The 18,073-nt window shown below is 40.8% G+C and overlaps 1 pseudogene; it reads left to right on the top strand.

Annotated features, from left to right (window-relative positions):
• The first annotated feature begins 15,177 nt into the window (after positions 1-15,177).
• LOC131229667 (F-box protein GID2-like) lies at positions 15,178-15,800 on the top strand (annotated as a pseudogene).
• Positions 15,801-18,073: the final 2,273 nt, after the last annotated feature.

Here is an 18,073-nt window from a genome sequence, read left to right as displayed (position 1 = left end):
TGAGATAGAGGAACCCCGCCACTATGGGCCCTCTTGATTAAATCACATACATCCAAATGGGTCCCACCAACAAGTGGGCCCTAAAATTTAAATTAATGGAAAAACACCCACCTTATCTTCCTTCTCCTAGCTCCCTTGGACACCTTAGCTCCTTACCTTCACTTTTAATGGAGATTGATGAAGGATGATTGGTTGAGATTGGAGATGAGAGGGTGGGCCACACTTGAAGTTGAGAGAGGAGTGTTGGATGAGTGAAATTTCTCATGGGATTTGGAAAATTTGCTAGAGAATGAGAGGGAGAGATAGAAATAATGGGTGGAGGGATGGGTGGAGTGATGGTTGTAAGAAAGAAGTGATGAGGGGTATGGTTTAGTTTGAAATTGGTGGAGAAGAGGGATGGTTGAGGTTGAAAATGAGAAAAGAGGAATGGTGAGGTGGAAAGATGGTAGACTTTTGAAAAAGATGGAGATGGGTTGTTGTACTTGAAGTATGGGATGCTTTAATGGTTGATTGATGGGACTAATTGTAGAGATTCCCTCGAAATCCGCAACGCGCGGTGTTTCTTCGGAATAAACGCTGATCGGCATCTTCTTACCTGGGTATCGGTTCGGTGCGCAAGTCACGGCGTTGGAACCGCGGCGACGACGCGGTCGCTATGATAAAACTTTCGGATCAAGCCGACGTCGGTGCGCGGGACCTGGCTTAGGATCGTGCGCAAACACCAAATACGGTGCGAAGGTTGCCGGAATTTGACCGGAAGGACCGCGGAAGCTAACGGAACAGTACGGATTAGGATACGGGTCTTACAATTATGCCCCTTAGATACCTTAGAATCCACTTACAACATTCCAATGCTCCTTTCCTGCATTCGCCATGTACCTGTTGACCACACTGATAGCCTGCGAGATGTCTGGCCTTATGAAAACCATTACATACATTAGACTCCCCAATGCACTAGCGTATGACACCTGTGACATTTCTGAAATCTCTTCTTTTTACTTGGACACGACCTGAATGACAACTTAAAGTGACCTGCTAAAGGTATGCTAATTGGCTTAGAACATTTCATGTGGAAACTCTTTAACACCTTCTAGACATTACTCTTCTAAAATAGCCATAGTTTCCCAGACTCATTGTCTCTACTAATCTCCATGCCTAGGATCTTCTTTGCATCGCCCAGATCCTTCATGTCAAACTCCTTGCCTAATAGAGATTTAAGCAAGTGTATATCTGTAAGACCCGTGTCCTAATCCGTACTATTCCGATAGCTTCCGCGGTCCTTCCGGTCAAATTTCGGCAACCTTCGCACCGTATTCGGTGTTTGCGCACGATCCTAAGCCAGGTCCCGCGCACCGACGTCGGCTTGATCCAAAAGTTGTATCATAGCGACCGTGTCGTCGCCGCGGTTCCAACGCCGTGACTTGCGCACCGAACCGATACCCAGGTAAGAAGATGCCGATCAGCGTTTATTCCGAAGAAACACCGCGCGTTGCGAATTTCGAGGGAATCTCTACACAATAAGTCCCATCAATCAACATTAAATGCAACCATACCTCAAAGTACTCCACCCATTCCCTCTTTTTCCAAAAGTCCATCATTCTTTCCACCTCACCATTCCTCTTTTCCAAATTTCAACAACAACCATACACCTTTACAATTTTTTCAACCCAACCCATCACTCCATCACCTCACCTCACCCATCCATATCTTCTTTCTCTCTCTCATTTCTCATATCTCTCCAAGCAACCCAAGCCTCTCACGTCCAAGCTTTCTCTCCCTCTCAAGTGTGGTCCACCTTCCATCTTCCATCTACACCCTCTCATCTCCAATCTCAACCATTCATCTTTCATCAACCTCCATTAAAAGTGAAGCTAAAGAGCATTGGAGGCTAAGGGACCAAGAAGAAGGAAGATAAGGTGGGTGATTTGTCATTAATTTAAATTTTAGGACCCACTTGTTGGTGGGACCCATTTGGATGTATGTGATTTAATCAAGAGGGCCCATAGTGGCGGGGTTCCTCTATCTCACCGTATCTCTCTCTCTCTCTCTCTCTCTTGTGATGGTGTGGATCCTACCAATATGTGTTATATCTACTTGTTCATCTACATCAGACGGCGTGGCCCGTCATATTGTAGGTGATGATCCACACCATCCACTGTTTGGATGGACCCAATACATTCCTTTTTCTATGTATTATATTTCATATAATATATATATATGATAAATATAATATATATGTATTGTATATATATATAATATAGAATATATATACATAGGTGGGCCACGTCCAAGTGGGACCCACCACAATGCTTGTATTGTATGCGGACAGTCCAGCGGACGCTGGACTATGTGGAATGGTAAAAAGAAGTGCTAGTTCACGGCTAGCTTTATAAAAAAAAAAAAAAAAAAAAAAAAAGGGGGGCAGAAGATGTAATAGTAAAATAATATTTTTTTTGGCCACTCATATAGGCCCCACTTTAATGCTTTTATGCAATCCAAGCCGTCCATCCCGTTCCACAGATCATTTTAGGCGTTGAGCATAAAAATGATCTCAATCTGAGCTTATGGTGGGCCATAGTATAGCGAGTAAGTTTCCTACCATTGAAATACACCCCGGTGTTTCTGTACATCAGAAAACCATTCAATATTGGTGTCAATAGACTTGTATCGAGCCTCAGGGGCCAATGAATGGTATGGATCTTACTGATGTGGGCCCCGTTTGTGGAAAACCACAAAAAAATCCTTTTTTTAAAAAAAAAAGAGAAGAAAGAAGAAGCAGCGCATGCTGCTGCTGTCAGAGCGCCACAGGCGCTGCCTGCGCTCGACGACGGACGGACGGTGGGCTGGGGGTCACGGCCCCAGTTGTGGGCCCCACCTTGATGCCTTTCGACCATCCAATCCGTGCATTTGATGGGTCCCCATGGACTGACCGTCCATCCCAAAAATCGGGTTTATACGGAACTCATGTGGGCCATACCATCTAAAATCATGTGAAGACATGCCTAAAACATACAAAATCGTTGGTGGGGCCTACCTGAGTTTTGGATGCAAATGAAACTTGATTTGGACCCTTAAAATTGTGGGACACACGCAATGAATGGGCTGGATTGTGAATCATATCTCGGTGGGCCCCAAAACAAAAAAAAATATAATAATAATTTTTTTTAAAGCAGCAGCGCTGCTGCTGCTGCAGCGACGAGCGGGCGGTCGCTGGGGCCTCACGGCTCCAGCTGTGGGCCCCCACGGTGATGAGTTTCGATCTTCAACACCGAGCATTCGATGGGTCCCCTTTGATTATGGTCTGTACCCAAAAATCGGCCGTATACTGATCTCAAGTGGGCCACACCATCTAAAAATCATGTGAATATATGCCTAAAACATATAAAATTATTTGGTGGGGCCGACCTGAAATTTGGATGCGATTGAAACTTGGTTTGGATGGTCAACCAGGTGGGACACACATGATGGGTGGACTGGATTTACAAATCACATGACCTTACAAACAGGTTGGCTGGCAAGGCTAGGCCCACGTGACCCTATCCACGGGCTGCATGGCAAATAAACATCCTGGTGGGCCCCCTGGTCCCGTGACCTTATGAATAAGTTGGATTTCATTTCAGTGCGCCTTATCCAAGGTCCAAGTGACCTTATGAATAGGTTGGATTTCAAATAAATATTATGGTGGTCCCTAGGCCCATGTGATGGAGCCATATTAATGTATTTCTGGCCGTTGGGGAGGCCCACCTTGATATATATATATATATGGCCCATGAGATTAGGCCCATTCGACGTATTGGTGGCCCGTTGTCGAGGCCCACTCTGATATATATAAGGCCCATGTTACGAGACCCATTGTGATGTTTTCAAAGGCCCATGGAGTATGACCCATTGCAATGTACATGAGGCCATTGATGCGGCCCACTTGACTTATATAAGGCCCATATGAGGCAGCCCACTTAATGAACCTAAGGCCGTTGGGACGAGGCCCAATAAGATGTAAATAGGTCCATTACAATATGTGATTCATGGAAGGCCATTCCTTGGGAGCGATGTTGGTTTGACGTCCATATTGATAATGTTGGTTAAATGTCCGCATTATAGCTCTCCCTAAGGCCCTCTGATAGGCCCAAACTTGTGGTAAGTAGGCCGTCTAGGCCCATCTCCATTATACCTAGAACCCATCTCTTATTACATGTTTAGTATAGATGCATGATTCATGATCATTCGCACCATATGTATGCCTGATGTGAGGAGTGACCGATCATAGCATATACCTTTGGATAGACCGTTTATGGGCTCCCTGATAGGTGGAGTTGCCTCATATAAGTGCATGGTATATACAGGACTGTTGCATGACTGATAGTGTGACTCATGCACTTGCATTTGTGTGATTGTAATTACTGTATGCCCTAGCGACATCAGGGCCATAGCCTCCATAGACACATCGTGGATGGCTGAGTTGGATACCGAAAATATTTGGTTCTAGCATACGGGCGCCATAGACGTCCCTGGGTGAAAATCCCTAAACCCGATGGTACCAGAGGATGACTCCAATGTCGAGACCGAGTGGATATATGAGCGCACGAGGGCCGAATACCAGAGGGCCGCGTCTCCCACTGTGTCGTGGTCGGTTGGAAAGGGGTGTGGCCTTACTCGCCCGAGGGTAGGGGGCAATACTAGGCTGAGTTTGACCAGCTCGCGAATGGGTTCGCTATCGACGTGCCGGATAGGTATTGGCAGACTATTGGCCAGGCGGATAGTGAGGTTTCTTACGCTCACTTGGACTGTGCGGCTAGGAGAGCGACAGTGCCATTTGGAGTGTATTGAACCCCGGTGATTATCCAGAATGAGAACTGTACTGATACATGTTGAGGATTGGCATGCTTGAGTTGCATCTCGCATCGCATGGCTGTGTATGGCCGATAGCATTCATATCTTGCACCGCATAGCCTTGGTACGGCAATTTGCATTCATGTACTCATCACCATGATTCCGCATCACTCTGACCTTGCATTTTGAGCACGTTTATATTGTGCACACACTTACACCACCCTCTAAGCTTTCCATAAGCTTATGCACGATTGATGCGTGCAGGTGACGCCAGGACGTAGTCGCAGCCATAGTCTCGCTGTAGTTGGAGCGTGCAGCCGAGCTTCTGGAGTTTTGTTCCTTTTATTACATTGTATTTTCCCCTTTCAGCCGCATGTACTAAAAAGTTTTTAATCATAGTGGATTTTGTGGTGGTGTTCTTGTGCTTATTGTTTGTGGGTTATGTTTTTGTTATGCTCATTATGAATTAGACTAATGATTTGAAACCCTCCTTGTAGTATCCCAGGATCGGAACCTGGTGAATGGCTGCCGGGATCCGAGAATGGGGTTCTACGGAGGCTGTCGGCGCTGGATTCGGCGATCGGGAATTTTGTGAGCCCGGTTTCCGAGTTCGGGGCGTGACAATATCTGTCTTGTCCTTTGTAGCAATCAGTATGTCATCTACGTAAAGCATCAGTAAAATGTAGGACCCGTCCTCAAGTACCCTTTAGTATACACAACAATTATACTCTCATATGTTATTCCCAATTTCAACCATGTAGGAATCGAACCGCTTGTACCACTGCCCCGAACACTGCTTAAGTCCATACAACTACTTCTTCAACCTACACAGGTAACCTTCCTTACCAAGCTCCTCGAAACATTTAGGTTGCCTCACGTAAATAACTTCCTTCAAGTTCCCATGAAGGAATGTCGTCTTCACATCGAGCTGCTCTAATTCCAAATTGGATTCCGCTACCATCGGCTGTAGCCCCCTAATTATGGTATATTCGATAAATAGAGAGAAAACTACATTTTAATCCACTCCTTCCCTTTGCGAGTACCCCTTCGCTGCGATCCTTACATTATACTTTTCACCATCTTTTTTTTTATATACTTTTCACCATCTTTTTTTATTAATGTTTTGTTCTTCCTGTAGACCCATTTGCACCCTATAGCCTGCTGATCTTTAGGAAGTTCTACCAACTCCCATGTCTGATTCCTATAGAGTGATTCCATCTCCTTTGCCATGGTCGACACCCTCTTGTCACCATCCTTTCTATATTTTGCTTCTTAAAAGCTAGAGGGATCTCCACTCCCTATGAACAATACAAAAGAGACCATGTCCTCGAACCCATATCGAACCGGGCTCTAATGGTTCTTTTCTCCATGTTCTCGGCTAAACTTTCATTGTTTCCTGCTGATTATTTTGCTCGGTGTCTTACTCCTGCTAATTTTAACCTTCCGTAACCTGCTCAACTAGCTCCACCTACATTGACAATCTCTTGGTCTCATCCGACTTCTTAGTTGCAACTTCCTTATTGGTTCTCAACATTGATGCCTCATCGAAGATGACATATCTGCTAATAACTACCTTCTGAGCAATTGGATCCCAAAGTTTGTAGCCCTTCACACATTTCTCATACCTGATAAACATGCACTTCCTAGACTTTGGATCAAATTTTTTCTTTGACCATTCTGCACATGGACATATGTTAGACATCCGAAGATTCTCAATCCTGAGTAATTGACGTCCTTGTCTATCCAGACTTCCTCTGTAACCTTAGAGTCTAGTGTTGTAGATGGTGATCGATTTACTATGTGGCATGTCGTATTCACCACTTTAGCCTAAAAGTTTTTAGGCAGCCCCGCATATAATCGTATACTCATCGCCCTCTCCAACAGAGTTTTATTAATCATTTTTGCCACCCTATTCTGTTGTGGGGTCCCTGGAGTTGAGAAGTGCCTTGTGATGTCTTGTTCCTTATAAAATTCCATGAATTTCACTTCTCTATACTCCATGCCACTATTTAACCTAAGACACTTGACCTATGTCCCGGTATACTTCTCTACTTCCACCTTCCATTGCTTAAACCTGGCGAACACTTTAGTCTTGTGCTTCATGAAGTAGACCTAGTGTTTGAGTTATCAGTGAGAAATCGATAATATCACCGATATTATCAGTGTCGCCTGACCTGCGATACCAAAACCTCATTATTTCGTTTCTCTTCTGGATGTTGCCGATATTTTCGATATTATCGGTGAGATTTTCGAATCACTGGCCAAATTAGTCAACTACCCTGCAGATTTCGATAAAATAGGCAAAACAAATGTGGTGTTTTCAGAGAAATTAGGCGATGACCCTCTTACCATTCCAAAAATTTGGATATATATATATATATAAGAAGCTCTCTTACCTTTTTACTCAAGATCTACCTCAAGTAGTGGCCGTCGGTTGGATTTGGTTGGCCAATCGCGGTCAACAGCGCCGGATCCTTCACAAGTAAGAAAAATCTAAAACCCCCTTTTTCCTTCTAATAGAATTGCTTTGAAAGGAAACTAGATTTGCACCTAGGCTTACAGGGATTTGATTTGGGATTTGGAAAAAAAAAAAAAGAATTTGGGGAGAGATTTTTGGGAGTTTTAACGGAAAAAGCATCGAAATCACCATTGTCGTTTGCGGGTTTACCAAAAAAGAGGACTCTTTTGTTGAACTCTCTTGACCTCTCCCATCACTTAAGAGAGTCGATTTGGCGCGACTCGAGCTGCTGTGAAATGGTGTGAGCCTTATGGTAGGGTCCAATTTGATGTATGTATTGCATATCCATTTTGTCCATATGGTTTTCCAAATCATTCTATGGCATGAGGAAAAAATTGAATTGGATCAAAATCTTAGGTAGACCATACTCTAAGAAAGAGTGTTACTTGAACCTATACCGTTAAAAACTTCCTAAGGTCCACCATAATGTTTCTTTAATGTTTATTTGTCATCCAACCTCTTTATAAGGTCATATAAACATGGATGAAAGTAAAATAATAAATATCAGGTTGATCCAAAACTTTTGTGACCCATTAGAAAGTTTTAATGGGCAATAACCACTGTTTCCTACAACATGGCCCACTTGAGATTTAAATCTGATTTATTTTGGCATCATGCCCTAAAATGATTTTTAAAAACATATGGATGGTGTGGATATACAATAAATACACCAAGGTGGGCCCCACCATAAGTGTTGTACCGTCTTAAGTCAGGCCAGGCCAGGCCAGGCCGCACCTAATCCTCTACCTTTAAAAGTAAACGAATGATGGGGGAGCCTGTAGGGCCCACCTCGATGTATGTTTTGCATATCCAGGTCATCCATCTTCTTTTACAGCTTATGTTAGGGCATGGTCCAAAAATGAAATTGATATAAGTTTCAAGTGGATCATGCCACAAGAAACAGTGGTCATTGATCTCCTACCATTAAAAACTTCCTAGGGTTTACTATAATGTTCATTGACCATCCAACCTATTGATAAGTTCATATAGACTTGGATGGACAAAAAAAATAACATAAAAAATAAAATAAATTCAGCTTGATTCATAATGTTTGTGGTAGACAATTTTTATTAGTCAATAACCACTATTTTGTGTTCAGTGGTACACCGTCTACCTAAAATTTTTATCTACTTTATTTTTATAATAATTTCTAAAATCATGTGGCAAAACAGATGGACGGCATGGATATTCCATGCATTTATCAAGGTGGGCCCTACTATCGGGATTCCACTCACATGGTTGGTTCTCTATCGCAGTTGGGCGTGGACTGAGTAGTATCCCCGCCAGGACCTAGCTAGAGACAGATTGTCCTGTCAAGGGCACTGTGTGGCCTACCGTGATGATGTGTTTCATCCGCACCGTCCATCCATTCTTTTTAGTTCATGAGCCCACAAATGAGGCAGATCAAATCCTCTAGTGGACTACACCACAAGAAACGGTAGGGATTGAATGCCTACCGCTGAAAACCTCTTGGGGGCTACAAAAGTTTTGGATGAATATGATATTTATGTTTTCCCTCCATATAGATATATGTGACCCTATGAACATGTTGGATGATAAATAAACATCACGATGGGCCCTAGGAAGGTTCCATACATATCTATGTGACCATATGAACATATTGGATGATATTTATGTTTTCCCATTAAATGAAAACTTATTATGTAATGCAGTCTTTTTTGTAGTTTTTATTCCTAAATATACATATATATGTATTTAAGCATGTCTTGAAGTTTCACTGAGAAATTCCACTATTTTCCCCATGTTTCTTCCATTTCCCCTAAATTTTTGGTTATCGGCGATATTATCGATGATAACGATATTATATCTTTATCTCCGGCCAGCGAAACTTATAGTGATACCAAAAACTCAAACATTGAGTAGACCTAAACCTTCCTCGAGTAATCATTTGTGAAGGTCGCAAAGTATCATGCCCCTCCCTTAAATGGTACTGTCGCTAGCCCTAGACATCGGAATGAATATAGTCGAGCACCCCACTGCTAGTGTGTGTAACAACATTGAACCTTACCATGTACTTCTTGCCTAGGATATAATGCTCACCGAAATCCATCTTGCATACCTTAACTCCTTTCAATAATTTTCGATTGTGGAGTTTCATCATGCCCCTCTTGCTCATATGCCCTAACCGCATATGCCACAGATTTGTTTCATCTGCGCTAGATTCTGCGTGTGAGGTGATAGCGCCCTCACCCATAACTGTGCTCCCAACCAACTTGTATAGATTTCCAGCCTTATGTCCTTTCATCAACACCATTGCACCTCTGATGAGCTTTAATATACCACCAGATGCAGTGAATGTGCAACTTTTCGTATCTAAAACTCTCAAGGATATTAAATTTTTCTTCAAATCTGGGACATGCCTAACATCACTAAGAGTCTAAGTGACTCTGTTAAATATCCTTACCTTGATGGTCCCTATTCTGATAGCCTCGCATGCTGCGTCATTTTCTATCAGAACACTTTTGCCATCATAAGACTTGTATGAATCAAACCAAGTCCTATTCAGGCACATGTGATACAAATATCCTGAGTCTATAATCCAAGTGTCTAAGAGACGAGAAGAGGTATCTTTCTGAGTTCTCTTCTACTACACTTGTTGATTAAGTTGTGTTCCATTTTTCTTTTCTTTCATTTTCTATGTCATCATTTCGTTTATGACAGTCTCTCTTGAAGTGCCCCTTAATGCCATAATAGAAGCATCCATCCTTTGCCTTTGACTTCGATTTAGACTTTTTCTTCTCTTTTGACCGAGATCACTCTACGGATCGCCACGTCCCTAACCCCCTTTCTTGACTCGCCCTTCTACTTTAGAGTTATTATCACTTGACTTCTTCCTTATCTCGTTTGAAACGAGCGTCGTGGAGATTTATTCAAGCTTCATTGTATTCTTCCCATACAACAGAGTAGTGATGATGGTCGTATGACGAGGAAAGCAATACTAGAAGCACCACCACTTTGTTTTCTTCCTTAACCATCTACTCGCTACATACCTTTCTAAACAAGTTCATATTATCCAGGAGAACTGATCTTTCCTTCAATTTTAGCCCGAAAAGTTATTTCTTCACAAACAATTTATTTGTGAGGGACTTCGACGTATATAGGTCTTCTAGCTTCTTCCACAACATCAGGGGAGATTTGTCATCTAGGACATTGTATATAATCTCATCTGACAGACATAACCGATGGTGCCCATAGCTTTCTCCTCGAGATCGCTCTAGTCATCATCCGACATATTCTCCAATTTTGTTTCCAACAACGACTTGCTCAACCCTTGTGAAACTAGAATGTCATTGACCTTCCGTTGCCATAAATTTAACTTATTCTTCACATCAAACTTTTGTATATCGAATTTTAATCCTGACATCTTCACTCAAATCCAAACTTTCAACCTGACGCTCTGATACCACTTTGTTGTGAGTGAACCCGCTCTATATCACACCACAATGGTGTAAACCTAAGCTAACAACAAACTCAAATCAAACCCTAGGTGTTAGAAATTCGGATTTAACACCATTGTGAATTCGTGTGCTTTGAGGAAGCACGATAAACAAAAATCGAACAATATAATGATGTAGGATAACGAAACCAAAAAGGCAAATAATCACAAACATGATGATATTTTACGTGGAAAAACCTTTGCGGGAAAAAATCACGGCACAAAGTGACAAAGATCCACTATAATCAAAACCTTAGAGTTGTACAGACTCACCTTCTTCAATTACAGTTGTACCCGATCTCCCCTTGTGATGCATACCTCTAGAAAACCCCTACATCCCTTGAGAAATCCTTCTCAAGCCCTTTACAAGTGTAGAAAACCATCTCCCTTGGCTAACCCTAGCCCCTTGAGAAAACACTTGCATATCACAACACTTACATTAAGATTTAAGGTGAGTGTTTCCTCATGTGCATTATTCCATTAAATAGATTGTTAGTGTATTTCGTAGCAATTTGCTTTGAAAATAGCCTTTTGCTTTTGAGATCATAACCCTTTTTATTTTTGGAATAGCTCTTTTTCATTCCTTTTGAGTTTCGGGTCTTTCCTTTAATACACGATTTTTTATTTTTAAAGTTTGATTTCACCCTTTCTCAATTTTCCACACCCTTCTTAAAAAGATAATTCCCATCTTTCTTAAAACCCTATCTCTTTTCCTTATTTTCTTAAAAATCTAGATTTTATATTCTTAATATTTTCTTTATTTTCTTGAAAATTCAAGATTTTGATTCGTGAATTTAAATTTAAAGATCACTTTCTTAATTTCATACTTAGACTATGGTTTATGAAAAAAAAAAAGTAATTATCTAAAGTCTTATGTTTATGCACTCTTGCATTATATTGGTATATCCTTTATGGAAGAATGTGATGATGGAAAGGTCATGGTATTTGATTTTATGTAAATGAAAGTTTATGTATATTCTCATGTGGTTGCATTATAATCATTGAATGGTTGGAGTTTGGTTTGATTAATTGCATTATAATCATGGAATACTTGAAATTTGGTTACTTGCATCAGTATTGTTATGGCCTAATTGGAACTTGAAACTCATGGAATAAGTAGAATTGTGTCTAACTAAAAATTGGTTCGGTGAGCATGTAAGGATTTCTCATCAGAGGCCATATAAGGATTGTTCATTTCACTAAATTAGTTCGGTGCAGATGTAAGAATTGTTCATCGACGGGTATGTAAAGATTATTCATTTCTTTAAATTAGTTTGATGGACATGTAAGGATTTCTCGTCAACAAACATGTAAAAATTGCTTGCTTTGCAAAAAATAAAAATATTGAAAAAAATAGTAATTTAAGAAAGAAAAATGATAGTTGAGCATATAAAGATCGCTCATCGGAGAGCATGTATGGATAACTCGTCTTGCTAGACCAAATAAATGACTTTGTAAGGATTGCAAAAAGTTCCTACTGTCTGAACCATATGATGTTTTGGAAAAATGATTAAACTCAATCTAGACATTGTAGAATATTTGGTTGTATATCTCATACATACATTGCATTAAAAAGGTCGGATTATCGCTAAGAGGTTACTTTATGTTTGATTATGATATTTTATATCACGCATCATAGTATATTAATGCCCTATGATATATGATTATCTGCATTGAAATTGTGATATCACTTTATTACAATGCATTATAAAGCATGGTTTACTTATATTGAGTTTGTTTTTAAACTTATTAAGGAAATGATCTCATTGGGCTTACAAAATCTCACTAAACCTTTGAATATTGAATTTCAGGAGCAGGATCTTCTTAGAGAACGGGTGAAGCAAAGTTCTAAGAGTTTATTTTATAATTGTCTAGGTTTAATTAGTTTCCTTTTCAAGTTTGAATTGCTTGTAAGAAGAACGAAAATGAAAAAGTGAGTAAAATTTTAGATAATGGTGATTGGATCATGTCTTGGGATGTGAGATCTAGGCTTGGCCAACCTAGGTGCTGAATTTTGGGATGTAACAGCTCACGTCCAAAAATCCTAACGGTAGGGTAGGAGACACTCGACCATCCCTTTTGTAACAATGGGTGTTGTTTTCCTTTTTCCTTCTCATACGTTGGATTTAGTTCGAGTATCAAGAAAAATTTTCATCTAGAGAAGTGTTATGCAGCTGTTCTTTGTGGCTGACTCGAAGAATTTCCTTTTTGTTTGATGAAAAAGTCATTTCGTACAAAAGGCAGAGGTGTAACCCATTTTCAAAAGATGAACCTCCCCCTCTGATAATCGTTAGGTCATCTTAAGCAATGCTATGCAAGTGGTTAAATAGGGGATCGATCTTATTCAATATCAGACACATATATTCAATTTTCGATGTATCTGCCTATCTTGACACTTGGAGTTGTAATTGTTCAGTTTGAATTAAGTTGCATATTCAATTCTGGCATGCCCGCACAAATCACATGACCAAAATTGAAATAAGTTTAAATTTAACAAACAAAATCAGATTGTTTAAGAGTGTTAGATCAATGGGATTTCCTATTAGTGATCCATCCACAATGTGCTCTAAGATTTAGACAGTGAGGATTTTCCATACAATAGGTGGACGGATAAGCTACCATTCCAGCCAGCTCTGCAAATGATTTTTTTCAAAAAGACTACGAAAAAGCACAAGTAGCTGAATTTGAGCACCTGATGTAGAGCGGGTCATAGGAACTTTCATGGCAAAGATGGACCAGAGAAGGCCTGATTAGAGGCAGAAATAATCAGGACCATCGGAACCTTAAAACAGTTGTATCTCGCAAACCGGGATGAATTTTTCAACATACTATATATGATTTTGGGGTAGGAGAACCTACTTAAGCCAACTAACCTCACTGCATTGGATTGCCCACGCTGGATTTGCAAGCTTCCATCAAATTGATTGTCAAAAATATCACTTATTTTCATTTTTATTATAAATAACAAGTTTTTTTTCGAGCATAAATTTTCATACTTTGAATGGTAGACTGGTAAAAATGGCGTAGAAAAGTTAGGAAAATAACATAGTTGGGCCAAATTGGACACTTAATCTATAAATGGTAAATTTACTATTTAAAGTAAGTCACATTTTCAGGGTGTTTGAGTTAGAGTTGAGAAAACTCAATCCTGGGTCATTTGGCACTGTGGATTGGAGGGGATTTGAGGGGGTTTCAAATCCCCTGGTTGTTTGGCAGCATAAAGTAACTGGGAGTTTCAAATCCGGGGGGTTTCCAATCCCCTCTTTGAGGGGGTTTTAATCTATGGTGAGAGCTTGGATTGCACCTGAAATCATTTCAATAGTTGCAGGTGTAACATGTGTGTCACTACACACTATCATTCTATTGGGCACATGGCCCACTAATGATGATCAACACTGTTCAAACATTGTACATGTAAATCAGCACCGTCCAAACATTGTCCATGTAAATCAACGATTAAAAATCGTTGGTTAGTCACTCAGACATGATCTTGTGTTTGTGGCTCATCCAAGACTTGGAATTTCATCATTTTCGGGCAAAGCATATATTTCAGCGGGCTTATCACAACCATTGTGTCAAAAATTACATATCTCACTAATTAGATATATTAAAGTTAATTTAGTAATTAAATTCAAACCCTCGTAAATATACCATGGATTGGTAATTTTGGATTAAAGTTGATTCACACTCCAGGGTGCCAAACACACTGGGAGGATTATGAATCGAGGGGGTTTCTATTCATGGGGTTCCTAATCCTGGGGTTCCAAATCCACGCTCCCAAATTGGCCCATTAATGTAGATAAGATTGAGTTCCTTATCTAGAGTGTTGTAACTTCTTTTTCAGTGTCAATTAAGTTATTTTGAATTTATTAAAAATTACTTTTACATTTATCCCCGCTTATTCCAAAACGACATGGGACGAGTACAGGGAGCTCCATGCATTCCGAGTAGATATCTTTGAGGAAAACGGTGATCGACATCATCATTTACCTCCCTGCGTCAGCACCCCATCAAGATTGTTCGTTTGTTAGGCCCACCACAGGGAGTGCACCATTATATGGAAATCCCGCGGACTACTAAATCGGCACTGAAAAAGTTTCTGGGCATTCTCATCATTTTTTGAAAGAACCGAAGCGCATTCATTTCATGTCCTATCGTCATCGAAACGATCCAAAGGTGATGGCAATCTCATAATTTCATAGACTTACCATCTAAATTTCTTAATCCCACCGCTAGAATAATGCCTCGGCGTGGGGCCCACCTCGTTGTGGAGATCAAAATGCAGATTTGGGGGGGAAGAAGAAGAGAAAGAGAGAGAGGAAAAAAGAAAAACCTCCCCTTCAAAGATCACTGTCCGTTCCCAATCGAGGAGATGAAGTGACTGCTCGATGAAAATCAATCAGTTGTGGAGGATCTGAAGAAGAAGAAGAGAAAGGAGGAAAAAGAGATGGCGGAGGAGATGGGATTTGTACATCTAGATGAGGACCTTCTGTTCGAGGTGCTGAAGCACGTGGACGCGAGGTCGCTGGCCACCGCGGCTTGCGTTAGCAAGTAGTGGCACAAAACGGGGCAGGATGAGCGGCTGCGAGAGATGATCTATACGCGTCACTGGGCCAACACCGGATGCGGAACTCAACAGCTGAGATCCATCGTTCTCACCCTTGGCGGGTTCCGTCGCCTCCACTCTATCTTCCTCAGGCCCCTTCTAAAACCCTAGCAACCATCATCATCATCAACATCTCTGTCCTTTCTTATAATTTCACCAAAGACGCTTGCCCATTGGGGGAAAGACAAAGTTCATCTCTCGCTCTCACTTCTCTCCATTTGCTACTACGAGAAGATGAATCTAAATAAGAGAGGGAGATGAGATCTTTACCGAATTGGGATTTCCCCTCTTTTTTTAATTCTTATTTTTGTATGGGTTTTGTGATGAATATGTAATCCTTCATGGGTTTTTTTCTTTCCTTTTTTCGCCTAGTGTTAGTGTACAATATTAATTAATGTTATATTGTCATGTGCACATGGGCTGGGTCATGGTCTGCATAAAGGGCCCAGTTGTGGGTTGCTTATTATTTAATCTAGTAAAGTCCAGAGTCCAGTTGAGTTTGGTTAGTTTGATTATTTGGGTCCAATAATTGTACGTGGGCATCAGGTTAAGACTTGTTCTTAATCCGTTGATTCACAACCAAGTATTTTGGCTTAAGAATAGGTCTTCAGGTTGGGTTATTAGCTGAATATCAGCGTGGTAGTTATGCTACTTTTATGGGTTGTTAGCTGAATATCAGCTTGGTAGTTATGCTACTTTTATGGGTTGTTAGCTGAATATCAGCGTGGTAGTTATGCTACTTTTATGGGTTGAGTCCTTGTAATCCGGTCAGTTGTTATTTCCAGTTGTATTTAAGTATTTCATGTTAATGAAAAAGATATAGAAAATAGTTGCAATCAGTGAGTATTGGAGGCTGTGGATTTCCTCGAATTAATCCAACTCTTTCTTCTAGCTTGAACCTGACAATTGGTATCAAAGCCAAGTTGTTCTAATGGCTGAGGGTACAGGTACCAGATATTCCCAGCTTGCAGAATCATTGGCAGCTGTCAAACAAAATCAAGAGCAGTATCAGCAAAATCATAATTCCTTGCAACAAGTGGTGGAAGGGCTGGCCCATCAATTAGAAGTGGTTGCCTCGCATGTGGAGACATTGGTGCAGATGAAGACTAAGCATAATTTTGATGATCTAGAAGGGTCTAAACGACAGGTGAATAACCCTCTTTTTGAAGATAGTGGGGAAATTCAGACTCGCGCAGTGCGGGTGGATTTTCCTAAATTCAATGGAGAAGACCCCAGTGGGTGGGTCTATCGAGTTAATCAATTCTTCAATTACCATCAAACCAATCCGCATCACAGAGTCCTATTGACATCTTTCCATATGGAAGGGAAAGCCTTGGTTTGGTTCCAGGACATTGAAGCTGCAGGGGGAATTAATAGTTGGGAAGGATTTGTACGTGCACTTCAGACAAGGTTTGGATCATCACCTTATGAAGATCCCATGTAAGCTCTTATTCGGCTAAAGCAAACGTCAACAGTGGAAGATTATAAGAGCCAATTTGAGGCTCTTTCAAACCAACTTAGCGGACTGGCTGAATCTTACAAACTCAGTTGTTTCCTAAGTGGGTTGCGGGAAGATATTCGGTTTATGGTACGTATGCTTAATCCTTCAAATTTACATATTGCCTTTGGTTTAGCAAAAATGCAAGAAGAGAATGTGGCTGCTTTTAGGAGAACTGCAAAGCTAGGATCTGTTCCTACTCGTTTGGCTATTGGGCCTCCGAGTCCACCTGAAAAAAGGGCCATTATTCCGATCCAAAGATTATCACCTAGCCAAATGAAGGAGCGACGGGATAAGGGACTTTGTTATAATTGTGATGACAAATGGGGCCCGGGGCATAAGTGCAAATCAGCTCGACTGTTTATTATGGAGTGTGATGAATCCAGTGATGATGAGGTGCCCGAATCTGAAGTTGCAGAAGGGAGTGCGAGCAAGTCTAAGGAGAAAACACCTATAGTGGAGCTAGAACCTGGAATATCCATCCATGCATTATTTGGATCACCCAACCCAAAAACAATGAGATTCTTGGGGCACATTTATGGAAGGGCAGTAGTTATCTTGGTTGATACGGGAAGTACACATAATTTCATGGACCCATCTGTTATTCAAAGGGCTCACCTACCATCTAATCCAATGGAAGGGCTCTCTGTCAAAGTGGCGAATGGGCAGGCAGTTCGTAGTGAAGGGAGTTGTGCAACAGTTCCTTTACATATGCAGGGTAATCTCTATACCATTGATTTTTACATTTTGACCCTAGGAGGATGTGATATTGTTTTGGGTGTTCAATGGCTTTGAACCTTGGGACCTATCCTTTGGGATTTCTCAAGACTTAAAATGGAGTTCTCAATTTTGGACAAACCTCGAAGACTACAAGGTATGTCACCAACTGGTATCTCATTAGTAGAAGGAGAAAAATTTGGTAAAGTTTCTAGACAAAATAAAAGAGGATTAGTTATTCAGCTTATTGATTTTGAAAATTCCAGTTTGCTGTCCATTGAAAATTCTATTGAGCCACGAATATATGACCTTCTTAACCAATATCCAGAAGTGTTTTCAGAACCCAAAGGATTGCCCCCTACTCGAAATCATGACCACCATATTGAATTACAGTCAGGTGCAAAACCAGTTTGCGTAGGGCCTTATAGATACCCTTACTTTCAAAAA

This window comes from Magnolia sinica, chromosome 16 (genome assembly GCF_029962835.1).
Source record: "Magnolia sinica isolate HGM2019 chromosome 16, MsV1, whole genome shotgun sequence".
In the NCBI taxonomy this organism is placed as follows: domain Eukaryota; kingdom Viridiplantae; phylum Streptophyta; class Magnoliopsida; order Magnoliales; family Magnoliaceae; genus Magnolia; species Magnolia sinica.
The sequence above is the reverse complement of the archived record's forward strand: the minus strand, read 5'-3'. Positions and strand labels throughout refer to the sequence as shown.